The sequence below is a fragment of the Lygodium microphyllum genome, chromosome 30 (assembly GCF_053477565.2).
Source record: "Lygodium microphyllum isolate KBCC chromosome 30, Lygodium_microphyllum_v1.1.10, whole genome shotgun sequence".
NCBI lineage: Eukaryota > Viridiplantae > Streptophyta > Polypodiopsida > Schizaeales > Lygodiaceae > Lygodium > Lygodium microphyllum.
In genome coordinates this window covers 35,114,382-35,129,250 of record NC_141164.1, presented here as the reverse complement: position 1 = coordinate 35,129,250, position 14,869 = coordinate 35,114,382, and positions in this window count along the sequence as shown.

Genomic DNA, 14,869 nt, shown 5'->3' with positions numbered 1-14,869 from the left:
ATGATGATATCTATCGGCCACCCATGTTGAAATTTAGAGAAGAGGGTAGACAAACATTTATTACTTTGCAACATATTGGAGATTGAAGGGATAAAACAATCAAGAGACACATGTTGCTTAATTAGTTTTTAGTTCTATGCTCCTTTAAAATTATTTTCATTTTACTTTTGTTGATGTCTTAATTTGTTTAATCTATTTTGATCATTAGATGTATGTTATTGATCCTTACTTAGAAATGATGACATACTCTATATAATTTTCTAGTTAAAAATTTATTGTGCAATTTCTTGTTTGATATTAGCATGTCTAAGAGGAAGGGAAAAGTAGATAAAGTGATAAGGAAAAAAGAGAATTTCTACGGAATTCCCTAGTTGAAGGTACATATAAGTAGGGAATGTAAAAAATAGGAAAAATGAGAGATTTCCTAGTGAGAGTACCTAGGGAATCACCTCTAGAAAATTTTTCCTATATATGAAATATTTCCTATATAGAAATTATTCCCTACATAGAAAATTTTGTATTTTCCTATATAGGAAATATTTCCTATGTTAGGAAAAGTCTTATGTGATTCCCTACTTATTCTCACTAGGAAATGTCCCATTTTCCCTAGTTTTTACTTTCCCCACTTATATGTATTTTCAACTAGGGAATTCCATGGGGAATTCTCTTTTTTTCCTATATGGGGATCGATTGAAAGTTCCTTGTGATGGTTTTCCTCAGTGCTAGTGCCAGCAGCATATGTTTGGACTATTCAAGGGGGAGCATGAAGGAACGAATGAGACCCCATTCCCAGACGCCTCACTGCAGCTGGTATGTGAATGGGGAGAATCTGTGCAGTAGAGTCGTATGCATATGCGTCCCCGTTACTGTTCCTGGTTGGGAAGGAAAGTGTGGGGAGCCACCCTGATGTGGCAGAGCTCCAGCTCGGTGACGAGGGGATGAAAATGCAGTACTGTTAATAGGCGTAGGGATTGCGTGCCTTGCATGAGGAATGACTGATGCAAAAGACTGCAATGGGAAGGTACTGGCTATGCCGGGGAGGGAAGGGAGACGTCACACCAATAGGCGTCTACGATCTCGATGGAGTTATAGGTGCAGGAGGGGCAGTCAAGAAGGGTATACTGCTCTGGTGCACGACATGTGCTCATACTGTGCCTCGCAACATCGATGATGAGGCAAAATGGGAAGCACCCAAGACCTGATCCTCCAGCTGAGACAATGCATGCATACACTGATCCAGGAATGAATCGTCAAACAACCCTTGCATAGATCCCAAACCACAAACTTTCTCGAGCTTAATTGGCTACGCAACACCTGAAGTTTGCGAGGTCCGATTGAACTCATGCAGCTTTGAGGATGTTCACGAGATTAGTTCTTGCATCCGATTAGTAGCTACTGCAGTATCCAATTGCATGTGTTCATGACTAGTAAGACCAAGCTGGATGTTACAATGTGATGTAGATGTGTGCTATGATAATAAGCTTAGCACTGCAAGCTGGGTCTACACTTGCTGAACCTATCCAATGCTGCTTCTGCATGAGTCGGATGTCTGATGTTTTTTTGCGCAATAAAGGCAGCCTACGCACATGCGCACAGTTTTGGCTATGAAGAAGTGAGAAATTACAGATTATGATAAATTCTGAAACGAACTGGTTAGAGGGCGAGGAATAGAGATGGTGGAATTATCGCTCATGAGTAATTTCATTGCAATGCGGATGATCAATCGCCCCACACAGAGCCCTGTGTACATAGGAGATGTCAAGTGTAAATATGGAACATGCGTGATGAAGCAGACGAAATCTCAGCTGAGGATTTCGATTCCTCTACATGCAAAGCAGAAATCACATGCAAATTGCTGCATGCAAGTTCTTCTTGTTTGTATGCCATATGATGAGAGACAAATTGCAGATATTAAATTAGGTCTTTGAGAGAGTATAACGCATATAAATCATGTTGTGTAGATCGCCATATCTGGGAGGGTTTCCAGTGTGAGGCAGTCTGTGCATGCAATGATCCGGTTAGGCAGAGAGGATGCTAGCAGTGAGGGAGCCGGACATTCCACCTAGAAAAGGTTGCAATGATCCTTGCATTTGTGAAGATTGAGCGGCATGGAAGATGCAAGAGGGAGCATGTAGGGATATGTTGCGCCCTGCTTTCCCCACACTTCTAATATAGGGTAATAGGAGGGTGCAGGGGAGGTGCAATCCCAGGCATGTCACACACTAGAAAACTTGACTTATTGGAGATCTTAAAGGTGTGCCAGGTTTACATGTGACCCTACTCTCTATTAGAAACATAAAGCTTGAGACCATAAACCATTGTTTAAAGCTTTCGCCCAATAGCTAAAGGAGCATTGCTTGATGATGGAGATGGTACAACCTCTTCGATGAATGGATAGCTCTTCGTAATCTCTCCTTGATGTGCATGGGTGAGTAGTTTTGTGATGCACGTATGTGTACATTGTATTATGATTTTGTGCTCAAAATACATTAAAGGCATCTTTTATGTTTTTTTACTTTCATTACCTTTCCTTACTTGATGCATGTATTTATACATTGTATTAGGCTTTTATGCTCAAAATACATTGATGGAATCTTTTATGTTTTTTTTAATTTCCTTACTTTTCCTTTTCTTGTACTACTTCTTTCTAGTAAAATAATCCTTCCATAACCTATTCTAATAACTTTATATAAACAATTAATATTTAAGCCTTTCTGGCATTTTTATAATAAACATATCTCAAAATAGATTAATTCTACATATGAACATGCAAAACTCTTGCCTTTATACGCCTACAAAAATATCATAATTTCTCACTATGAAGCATTCAATTTTCACGTGTTAAAATGCACATTCTCAAAATATCTATTACACATAACAACATTGAATAATCCATTCACCACAACACAGCATATTAAAATCCTTCCATCTATCTACCAAGCATAATGCAACTAGTGTCACATGGAACACTATATACAACAAGTCATGGATCACACAAAAAATATTAAAAAACTATATAAATATAAATAAATTAAAAATAATCTAATTTGTATAGTGAATTTTAGTAAATATCATAAATACTACAATTATATCAATAGCTTGTATACTTTATTGAAATCTATCTATAACGTTATCAAGAGAGATCATAGTTTTTTAGGAGGATACAATGAACAAACATTACCAGCTATGAGAATGTCTATTATGAATTACTTACTTTACAAACACTATAACAAAAAGGCCTCTTAGACGCACTTCTAGACGCGATTTTTGAATTGAGAGAAAATCTTACGGGTGCGTCTACCCGCCCGTCTATTTGCATGTCTACAATTTCACGTCTATAGTCATATATATGAAGAAATTTATACGCAAAAATAGACGCATGATAGACGCGCATATACATGCATGAATACAAGTGCATAAAAAAACCAAAATTATTATTTATTTAATTTCTTTTGTGCATCTACCAGCGCGTCTATATGGCAAATTAGACGGGCATATAGACACGCCCATAGACGCGCTTTTACACACGTTGATAGATGCGAATGCAAAACCAAAAATCTCCTTTTTTTAAAAAGATATTTATTTTTTTTAAAAAAAATTGAATTATGTAGTGAGTGTATGAGCTCGTGTACTTTGCATTTTAGACGCGATTATAGACGCGTGTTTTCTGCAATTTAGACGTGCAGATAGACGCGAAGAACAGAACTGGAAAAAAAAAACCAGAGAGCATGTGGTTGCCCCCTCCCATACATCAAATTGTGCATTTGGAAAAAACACAATGGATCTGAAGGCACGAGAATTGAAAACAAAAATCCATGTATTCATTATAGATAAAACGCATTTACATGGGGAGTTTATGTGCTTGCAACCTAAAGTGTGGCCGCAAGCAGTAGGCTCAAAAATGGATAATAGATATACAAAAAAACAAGGTCATAGAGGAGGTATGGTGCTCTATGAATCTGAAGAAGAAACATCTTCGCTAGCACCACCATGGCTACTAGTGTCGCTATCCCCCTCCTCGTTATGCTCCACATCGGGATTCGCCTATACACACAAAAGATCAAGGTTGCTTACGTACAATTGCAAAGAAAAAGTTATAATTAGCTATACTTTTAATAGGAAAGTAAGAAAAACATACCTCCTCTGGTTGTCGAATCAGAAAAACATACCTCCTTTGGCTGTCGAATCCTCATAGCCCGATTGTATTGCTCCTCAGTGATGAGACCCTCCTCATAGAAGTGAAGTCATGTGGCTGCGTGGTTATGGCCTCGATGGTAACCTACCTCTCTAAGAGTAGGTATCCTACAAACAATAGTCGTCTGCAAAACAACTATGATATATACAAACAATTATGAGACACAATGTATTAGAACAAATTATATAAAGAATTAAAAGAAATATAAATTTTAAAAAACTAAAAATCAAAATATACTTACAAAATTTTCCTCCCACGACTCTTTGCCGCCCGATCCGTAATGCGATGATCCCATGGTTTCCATTTGGATGCGTCGCGCCTCTACATACTAGTGACTCTTCACTTTCTTTGTTGCTTTCTTCTTGGCTTTCTTCCACTCTATGCGATGGCACATAGGTGGTTGGCTATAGGCTCCATGTCCCTCCTCCTGTCTCCGCAGTGACTCCCTAGCACGTGTCGTGAGGTGGGATCTTTTGTTGTGAAGCAAATCCCTCACTTTTGTGCATCCCCAATCATCCGAGAATCGCTGACCCTCAGGATTTGGGTACCTCCTATGGACTATCCTCAACACCTCCTGCCACAAGCCGCTTTTCTGATTCTTGAAGTAAACAAAACAATCTTTATACGTCGCATGCACGACGCTCCTCATGTATGCCATTACATCTCTTCCTTCATCATCATGGAAGATGCCACCAGTATCTGTAACTCTATAGTACTGGCATACAAGCTCCTCTACGTGATCTTCTAGTGAGGGTGATCGCTTGTCACCTCCTAGGCAACCCCCACACAAGCCTCATCCTCCCTCTCGACTCTCCCTCCTCCCTCTCTATCGACTACCCTCTGCCTCACTGGATGCATGTGCCAGGCAAAGATGTCAGAGGCATTCTAGACATGAGGCTCAGTACCTCGTCTGCCAAGGTGTCTAGTCATCTCTCCCTTGAAGTCTTCCTTACTAGGAAAACCTCCAAAAAATGCATTGATCCCTTTGTCAAACAAGCCCAATGTATCATTCATGCGATCCAAATCTGGGTCATTGCTAGATGAACTAGGATGTGACATTTGCAAATAAAACATAGGAAAAAGACAAATTCGTACAATTCCAGAAATAAAAATTTATTTTTTATCAGAGCTAGCTGGCATGTGTATAATTGTGTCTGAAATGTAGGATAGACGTGCATTCAGATGCATCCCTGAGGTCAAACCCTCTAATCAGAGCGCGTGTATATCAGAATCTGAGATGCAGCATAGACGCACTCTCAGATGCGATTCTAAAGTCAATCACTACAAGAGAAAGGCCCTATAAATTCGCACTGTACACGCGAAAAAGCGGGCGCATTTATAAGCACATGTATCAGCCCATCTATTCACGCTAGTATGAAAAACGTGTCTATATATCCATGTTGATAAACACGCTTATCGATGCGAAAATAAACGCACATATTTTTCATTTCTCATAAAGTCCCTAAATATGACCAAACCTCTTAACAACTAGTATTTGTTTGAATAGGGCATGATTGGATGTATATACGACATAATTACACTTGAATCATACACTAGGACATGATATACATGTATAGGATCATACAGACATGATATACATGTATATACGACATGATATACACGTATAGGGCATATACATGCATAGGACATGATATACATTACCAACTTTACTTCTTTCTGAGTATTACAAATATACATCCAATCATTCAAAGCTAATTACATATATGTAATTTCATGCCCTATATACATCCAATCATGCCCTATACAAATGTGATTGGATAGGGCATGATGATTGGATGTATCTATAGATCAAAGGTTGACTTGTGCATTTGCAATATATATATATATATATATAGAGAGAGAGAGAGATAAAGAACTGATCAATACACTCACATGTCTCATTTGTTGTGCACTTAATCTAGCCATGCATGCCAATTCATAGCATGAGTAGATTGATGTAAATCAGTTGCCTTGTGCATGTGCAAGCTATTCCAATCATATCAAGGTGCACTTATAGCTCACAGATAATTTTAGATAAGGTGGACCACATGTAGCCAATGTGCACATGTCCTCTTTTCGTCATCTTTAGCCAGTGTGTCCACTTGTTGGTAACACCAACAAGCCAACTACAAATCTCTTATCTATGAAATGTATAAGTAAATTAACTTGGTTAATTTGATGAGGCCAAGTTTTCCTTCCATGGACAGTGTGGTTGGCTATATTCTACTTCAAGATTATAGGAACTTGCAGAAGTCAATGGATCATCCTAAAAATGACGATACTTTAATTACTATATAAAGTGTATACATATCTTTGATTGATGGATGGATAATATGCCTTTCTCTATCTCTTTCGTGCACACCTTCATTGCATTATCTCTCTCTAGCTAAAAACCATTCGTGCTTTATCCACCTATTGATACTTGTATGCAATTGTAAGTGGGATGGTCTAGTAAGTCACTACATATGTGCCAATTGACTTGCAAATTTGTTATCTCTTATCCTCAAGCTTTGTTATATATGTCACCACATAAGTCAATTGATTCCCTAAATGCATGCATTGATTCCCTAAATTGTTCCTGCGCATCTGTAAGCGCGTGTAACAGGAATTATCTGCGCATATAAACGCGCAATTACACGTGCTTACAGATGCACCACACAGGTGTAGAAAAATTTAAAAAAAGTTGTGGCTTTCTTTTCAAACCTATGCTTTCCTGTGTTTTTTACACGTTTTCTGCAGTTTGAGCTCGACGTCACTACTCGTGTCTATCTATCACTTCATGAAGACAATGAGGCAAGGAAATAAGAGTAAAAAGAGGACAGGAGAAAAGAAGAGCCAAAGAGTAAAGAACAAGAGCCAAACAACAAGGAAGAGAATAAGATTCAAGCAACTTACCAAGGGAAGGGAGAAGGAGGACAAGGAGCTTGCAACCTAGTCGCCACCCGTTGGAACAAGCAAAGAAGGTGAGTTCTTCTTCTCTCTCTCAATCTTGTTTGCTTTCTCTGTTTATTTGTCTCTCTCTTCTCTCTCTTCACATGCAGGATCTTGTAATCTATGGAGGTTTTTTGCACGTTTTTAAAGTAAGTTTGAAAAGAAATAGTTCGACTGTGCGTATCTATCGGTGCATCTAGATGATAGTGTAGACACAGGTATAGACGTGGAAATAGACGCATTGAAAGGCGCTGACAGACGCCCACAGAGACGCACTGACAAACGTCCACAGAGACGCAAATATAGACGCGCATAGAGACGCAGGTATAGACGTTGCATGTAATATGTTTTATCTGCATAGGGTAATATGATTTTTCTTGTGTAGATGTGGAATCCTGGATTCTCTATTACCCCATTCAACAAGGAGCAATTCATGGGGGAGATGACCAATTATCTTGGTCGCCCTCCCACTGCAGAGGAGGTTTTCAGTGTGATGTCTAGGACACCTATCACATCTTTGCCTACACAGGGATCAGCTGAGGTACATGGATCGGCTGAAGCACGTGCATCTGCAGAAGCACGTGTATTGAGTGAGGTAGAGGGTAGTGCACATCGACGGAGGAGGGAGAGTGGTGCGGGAGGACGAGGAGGTCGAGGGCTTTGTGGGGGTTTCCTAGGTGGTGTCTCTCGATCACCCTCACCGGAAAATGAGAGAGGTGAGCCTCCACAAATGTACTACTCTATCACTGATATTGGTGGTATCTTGCATGACTTTGAGGGGAGGGGAGTGATAGCCTACTTGAGGAGTGTCATGCATGCCACATACAAAGATTGCATGATTCCCTTCAAGCACCAAAAAAATGGTTTGTGGCAAGTGGTGCTACGGGCAGTACATAAAAGGTACCCTAATCCCGAGAATTCACGATTCTCAGATGATTGGGGACGGTCAAAGGTGAGAGACGTGCTTCATAACATGAGATCTCACCTTATGACGCACGCCAAGGAGTCATTGCGGAGACAAGAGCAGGGGCGCCCTGGATATGGCCAACCACCCAATTGCCACCGCAAGGAGTGGAAAGAGGCCAAGAAGAGAGCAGCGGAGAAAATGACAAGTCGCCAGCATGCAAAGGCGCGACGTATCCAGATGGCAACCATGGGATCGTCGCATTATGGATCGGGTGGCAGGGAGTCATGGGAGGTTGAGTTTGTAAGTATTATTTGATTTCTTTTTTAATTTAAATTTTGTAATTTGTTTCACTTTATTATGTAGTGTGTTTTAATACGTTGTATGTTCAAATTGTTTTGTAGTATCATATCGTTGGTAGGATGCCTACTCCTAGAGAGGTAGGATACCATCGAGGTCATAACCGAGCGTCCACTTGGCAACATTTCTACGAGGAGGGACTCATCATGGAGGAGCAATATAATCCCGCCATGAGGATTCCACCACCAGAAGATGTATGTTTTATTTTTTACATGAAAAGTATAGATAACTCTAATTATTGTTTGTAATGGTATTTATATACCTTAATCCTTTGTGTAGGTGAACCCTGATGCAATTAAGGATAGCGAAGGGGAAAGTAGCAGTAGCGGTGTCGACAACGGCAGCGGCACACGCAGCGGTGGTGGTAGCGATGATGATGCCTCTTCTGAGGAGATATAGAGGAGCCCCATGCATGCATGCCTCCCCTTGGCTTGTAATTTTCATTTTTGATACGTATTACTTTCAGCTAGTGCTTGCGACCATGACGTCACAAGCACTAGAACTCATAATGTAAAAACCTTTCATCTATATATATGAAATTTCGTGTTCTACATACATTGTTTTGTTTTCAGTATCCAATCTTCGAAATAATCTTTCTCTGTTTTCCCTAAGCATACAATTTGATGTTGATGGGGGGAAAAAAACCAGAGAGCATGTGGCTTGCAAAGCCACATGCTCTCTGGTTTTTTTTTCATACCTCTGTTTTGCACGTCTATCAGCGCGTCTAAATTGCAGGATAAATGCGCGTCTATTCTCGTCAAAAACTTGCAGAGTAAACACGATTTCAAACACGTAGATACATGCGTGTATAGACACACAATATGAATATGTCCACTTTTTTATAAATATGATTATATATTTACGTAATGCGTCAATACGCACGTCTATATGCGCGTCTAAGTGTGCATGTAACTTTGATCATAAGCGTGCTTTTAGACGCGATATGGTAGACACAGAAATAGACGAGGTAATAAACGCGCTCGATATTTTTTTTCAGAATTCAAATATTGCGTCTACAAGCGTGTCTATGGAGCCTTTTTGTTATAGTGAATACTTATGGGTAGCGCGCGTGTATTCTCGCGTCTGGAATGCAGTATACACACGCCTAGAGACGCGACTCTGAAGTCAAAGCTTCTGGGCAGAGCGCATGTGTTCCCGCATCTGAGATGCAGAATACACGTGCGTGGAGACGCAACTCTAAAGTCAAAGCTTCTGGGCAGAGCGCGTGTATTCTCGCGTCTGAGAGGTAAAATACACGTGTTACAAGATGCGACTGCAAAAGCAATGACAGCAAACATAGATTCGTATCTATATCTGCGTCTGTACTGAAATTTAGATGCGCTAACAAATGCGCTCAGTCGGTTGATTTCAATCTGACAACCGCCATTCATGGTTTATTTGTGTTATAAGAAGTTCAATCATAGATCCTAATACATAGAGAAAGAGAGAGAGGACTCACCTTGGGTGTTTAGTGTGGATGGGTGGTGGCGCTTCTTCCTTCTTCTTCTTCCTCTCCTTGGTGAGTTACTCTCCCTTCATGCTTGCTTGCTGCTTGTTGTCTCCTCCCTTTGCTTCTTCTTTCTCTTGTTCTCCTCTCTCTTGTTCTCTCTTTCTTCCTCTCCTTGGCTTTCTTTTTTCCCCTCTTATCTCTTTGAAGTGAAAGAAGAGGTGAGTCATGAGGAGGTGAGGCATGAAGAGACTAGTGGAGGTAGACTGCATATCGGCTAAACTCGAGCTTCAGAATGCACAAAAAACGCACGAAAGGAAAGGCGCAGTTTGAAAATAAATGATTCAAGTATCTTTTGAATTTTGACTTTTGCGTCTATTTTCGCGTGTATATGTGCGTCTAAGTTTACGTAAATGCACTTATAGACGCGAAGTTAGATGCGCAAATAGGTGCAGATTTAGACGCGTAGATAAATGCAGATATAGATGCGCATTTAGCTTTTATCATAAGTTTTTGTTTTTAAGATAAGTTTTGATAGTAAGTTCTTATCATAAGTTTTTATGTATTTATGATAAGTTTTGTGTATTTAAAATTGATATCTTAGAATAATTAATAAGCCAACTTGAAGTTTTTATGTAAACATATGAATAACAAATTTTATGTTGTCATGAATTAGGTTTAATGATGTCGTCATCATCACCTAGTGTGGTGCATGCTGATGAGTCAACGAGCACATCCTCAAGTGAGGATGAAACATTACGTCTTCATAATCGAGATGCATGGCTATGACGAAAAATTAAATGCATGTGTGATCGTTGTCGAGGGTGTATTTTTCGAGCATGTCGAGTTGCAATGTCACACCTCAGTATCTATTAAGAATGGGACTAAGAAAAATCACCGGTATTCATTGTTTTTTTTAACTCTAAGATTGCTAGTCTATGTTACTCAATATATATCAACGTACATGAAACTCCCTTTTGTGGTTAAGCAAGATGCGGTGCCACATCCTTAGATGCTCCCTCCCGGGCATCGAGAGGCTGCAAAACGTCGACGCGAGGCTGAGGCTGAGTTTTCAAGAAGAGTGGAGATTGACGACCATGATAGTAGCCCTCATGAAATGCCCCATCAAGTTGTAGAGGATGAGATTTTCGAACAACATGGTACACCATCTATTTTTGCAACCAGTTCAGGGAGAAGGTCACTCTACCAAGCCAGATGACCGACTATATGTAGCATCATCTACTCCGTTGTATGAAGGTTATATGTACTCCGTTCTTCGTGCGTCCCTCGAGATACTTAACTTTCAAACAATTTATGGATGGAGTAATGTCAGTTTGAATGTGTTATTGAAGTAGGTATCAATTTAGTTTGACTTATGAATCATAATATCAATTGTTCTATTTTGAAATCAGGCACAAATATATGTTGGTGGTTTTTTAACTCACTTTTAAAAATATATGTAGGTTATTATCACAAATGCTTTCAAAAGGAAACAAATTGCCAACTAAGAGAGAGCAAGAAATACATTACTTGACATCTCTGGGAGGCCTCGATTATGTCAAGATCTATGCATGTGTCAATGATTGTGTCTTATTTCGTGGGATTCATGAGTTCACACGAGAGTGTCTTAATTGTGGCGAATCAAGATACGAAGTGGAGATGAAGTCAATGGATGTGCCTCGTAAGGTTTTGCGACATTTTTCGATTGCTCCATGTATTCAATTTATGTTCAAGTGTAAGTCTATTGGAAAGCTCATGTCATGGCATGCTAGTCATCGTTCAAGTGATGAAAAATGGAGGATCCCTGCAGACACACCGGCATGGCAACATATAGATAATTTGTGGCCCGTTTTCAAAGAAGAGCCAAGAAATTTTGAGATTTGATTTAGGTATGGATGGAATCAATCCATTTGGCATCAAAAGCACATCATACAGTGTATGGCCAGTGGTATTGGTGAACTATAATATTCCTCCATCCATGGCAATTAAAAAGGGATATGTAATGTTGTCCCTTCTGATTCCTAGAAAGCACAAGGTAAAAAACATGGACATTTACTTAGAGCCTTTGATTGAAGAGTTAGAAATGTTATGGGAAGGTATTGAGGTGCAAGATACAAGTGCATTTGCATCCTCTAGAGATTTCACGTTGAAGGCCATGTTGTTGTGGACCATGCATGACTTTCCAGGATACGGAGAGTGTTCAGGTACATGTATATAACTCTATATTTGAAATTCAAGACTTGAATCAATTACATTTTATTAATTCACTTGTTTGTTCAAGTTTAACCACATCAGGATATCATGCATGTCCTATTTGCGGTCCCTCTCTAGTTTCCTTTAGGCTAGCACGTTTAAAGAAGGTTATCTATGACAATCATCATCGATTTCTTCCTATTGACCATCCTAAATATGTTCTCCCTACTAATGGAATGACTCCACAATCTCTAATGATTCGAGATTGGAAGGAGAGATTGATTAATGCCGACAGCCACCCTCTACTCGGCATGAGTCGGTAAGAAGTGCATTTCTCTCGATTGACTTTAAAGTATTTAGCATGATGAATTGTTTACATAATATATTGTTTGTTTGTTAGGTTCTCTATATTTTTTTGTCTTTTTTATTAGACTGACAATCACCTGTTGGACCCCATGCCAACCACGACTATGGAAAGACGATGAAGACTTGAGGATGACCTCTTTAATACCTCAAGGAAAATGAATGAGTAAAGTGCTAACAGAAGAAGAACTTCGTAAGTTAAATAGTTTTTGTGTGCTCAATAGTGATGTAATGAGCAAATGGGTGACACTATATAATGAAGCAAGGGCAAGAAAAAAAAGTGAAAGTCGAGCATTTCGCACCAGATATGGACGTAATGTCTCATTTCAAGATTATCTAAATGCGCTCCCATGTCATATTGATATAGATTGGTTACATGAGGAAATGGAGAGAATGGAAAAAGAGGAGGAAATTAATATATCTCAAGAAGAGTGGAAATACGCACGAGGTTGCTTATCAAAGGTGAGACCTACTATCAATTAATTTATTTCTAGTTATATTTTGTATAATAAATTGACATGTTCGATCTTAATCTTTTAATACTAGTGCACATTATTCAATGCTATTTGGTGTGAGGGTAAACATCTTCAAACTCAACATATAGATGAAAAGAGAAATACCCAAGATGACGTCTGATGAAAAGATGTTTACCAACATATAGATGAAAAGAGAAACATATGATAGTGGGATAGACTTATTTGTTTCGTTACCTCTCAGTAACATAGACCTAGAAGTAGATAGTTTAGCAAGGGCTGATCTCATTGAAGATGAGATGGATCATTCACTGTAACATACTTAATTTGCTTAATGATTCAATGTGTATTCTTAATTCAATGGAAAATATCATGCACACACGTGCATACTCAAGAATCAATAGTCAAGTTTAAAGCTAAATTGAATTTTTCAGAATAAAAAGGAAGTATTTTTTATCATCTTCAAGTAGAGAAATTACGAGATACATGCAATGCTTGCTACTAATTGTATAATAAGGTTTGTGTCGCTTGTCACTAATTACTTATATCAAGCTTGTCAACTAGAGGAACTGCCATTCATTAGAGAGCAATGCAAAAATAATTATTAACTCTGATTTTTTTATTATATTAAGTCCAATTTCAGGTGGTTAAATAATTATGTGTCTGAAAACGCGTCTATATTCGCGTCTATTTGCCCGGATATATAGATGCAAAATCTGCATCTATTTACACGCTCTTTTACAACGCATATAGACACAATGATAGACGCCCCCGACTTTGCACGTCTAACATGCGCGTCTATGCCTCGTTTCTGTTGTGGTGAAAGAGAAGATTCTTGTTTTAAAAAAATCATAATAGTCCTTTGACTATTGAGGATATATGTATCTTAGACTAATCTCTTTACTAGACCAATGAAGCCAATATCTTTAGGTCTTCTAATCATTTTAATATGACTCTTTTTACTATATAAGCCAATCGGTTGATCAAACATATACAAAATTAGACTGGAACCTTTCAATTGGCCAATCAGACCAACCCAAAATTAGACATCTAATTATAATAATTTAACTCTTGAGAATCATACAAAAAATTGTCAAAATTGGACATGTGAATAGAATACAAATTTGACAAATCTAACCCTTGAAATCGAGCTGTATAGAGCCGAAAGCACATCATAGATTTGTCACTAGGCTGAAATCTAGAGCAAGTAGTTCAAAACTTGGCTACAAACGGTTCTTCAAATCGTGCATGGTAGTTAGCGTAACAGCCTTGTGGGTCGTGAGAGATTACCCCCGTAGAGGGGGCTTTGCCCTCTTCGCACCTCCCCCAAGTAGGCAAGAGAGAAAATGTGCACCGTGACATGTCCTCCAATAGATCCTAGAGTAGTAATGGCTCTGCACAAGCATAGATTCTCACTTGGAAAATAGCAACCAAAATCCCATACTCGAACAATGATAAACAAAGACCCTAGAACCTCAATGGGCCAATCTAGCCAATAAGGGTAAAAAGGTCACACTAGAAAAACATGCATATGTTGTGGTCAGAACTGCATCTAGTCAAAGCAGAATGTAACAACATTAAGCTACAACTGCGAGAATGACTAGACATGATAGTCTTGATGATAGATGCACCTTGAATAGCACTGGGCAGATGACCCAAGATTTCAGTAGAGACACTACAACAAAAAGACTCCATAGATGTGCTTGTAGACGCAATATTTGAATTGTGTTAAAAAATGTTAGGCCCGTTTATTACCGTGTCTATTGTCGCATCTAAAATTTCGCGTCTACAAGCGCGCTTATAGTGAAATCTACACGTGCATATAGACACGCCTATGGACGCGCTTCGTAAATATATAATCATATTTATAAAAAAGTAGATATATTCATATTCTACGTCTATACACGCGTGTAATTGCGGATCTAAAAAGGTGTGTACTCTGCAAATTTTTGACGATAATAGACGCGCATTTTTCCTGTAATTTAGACATGCTGATAGACGCA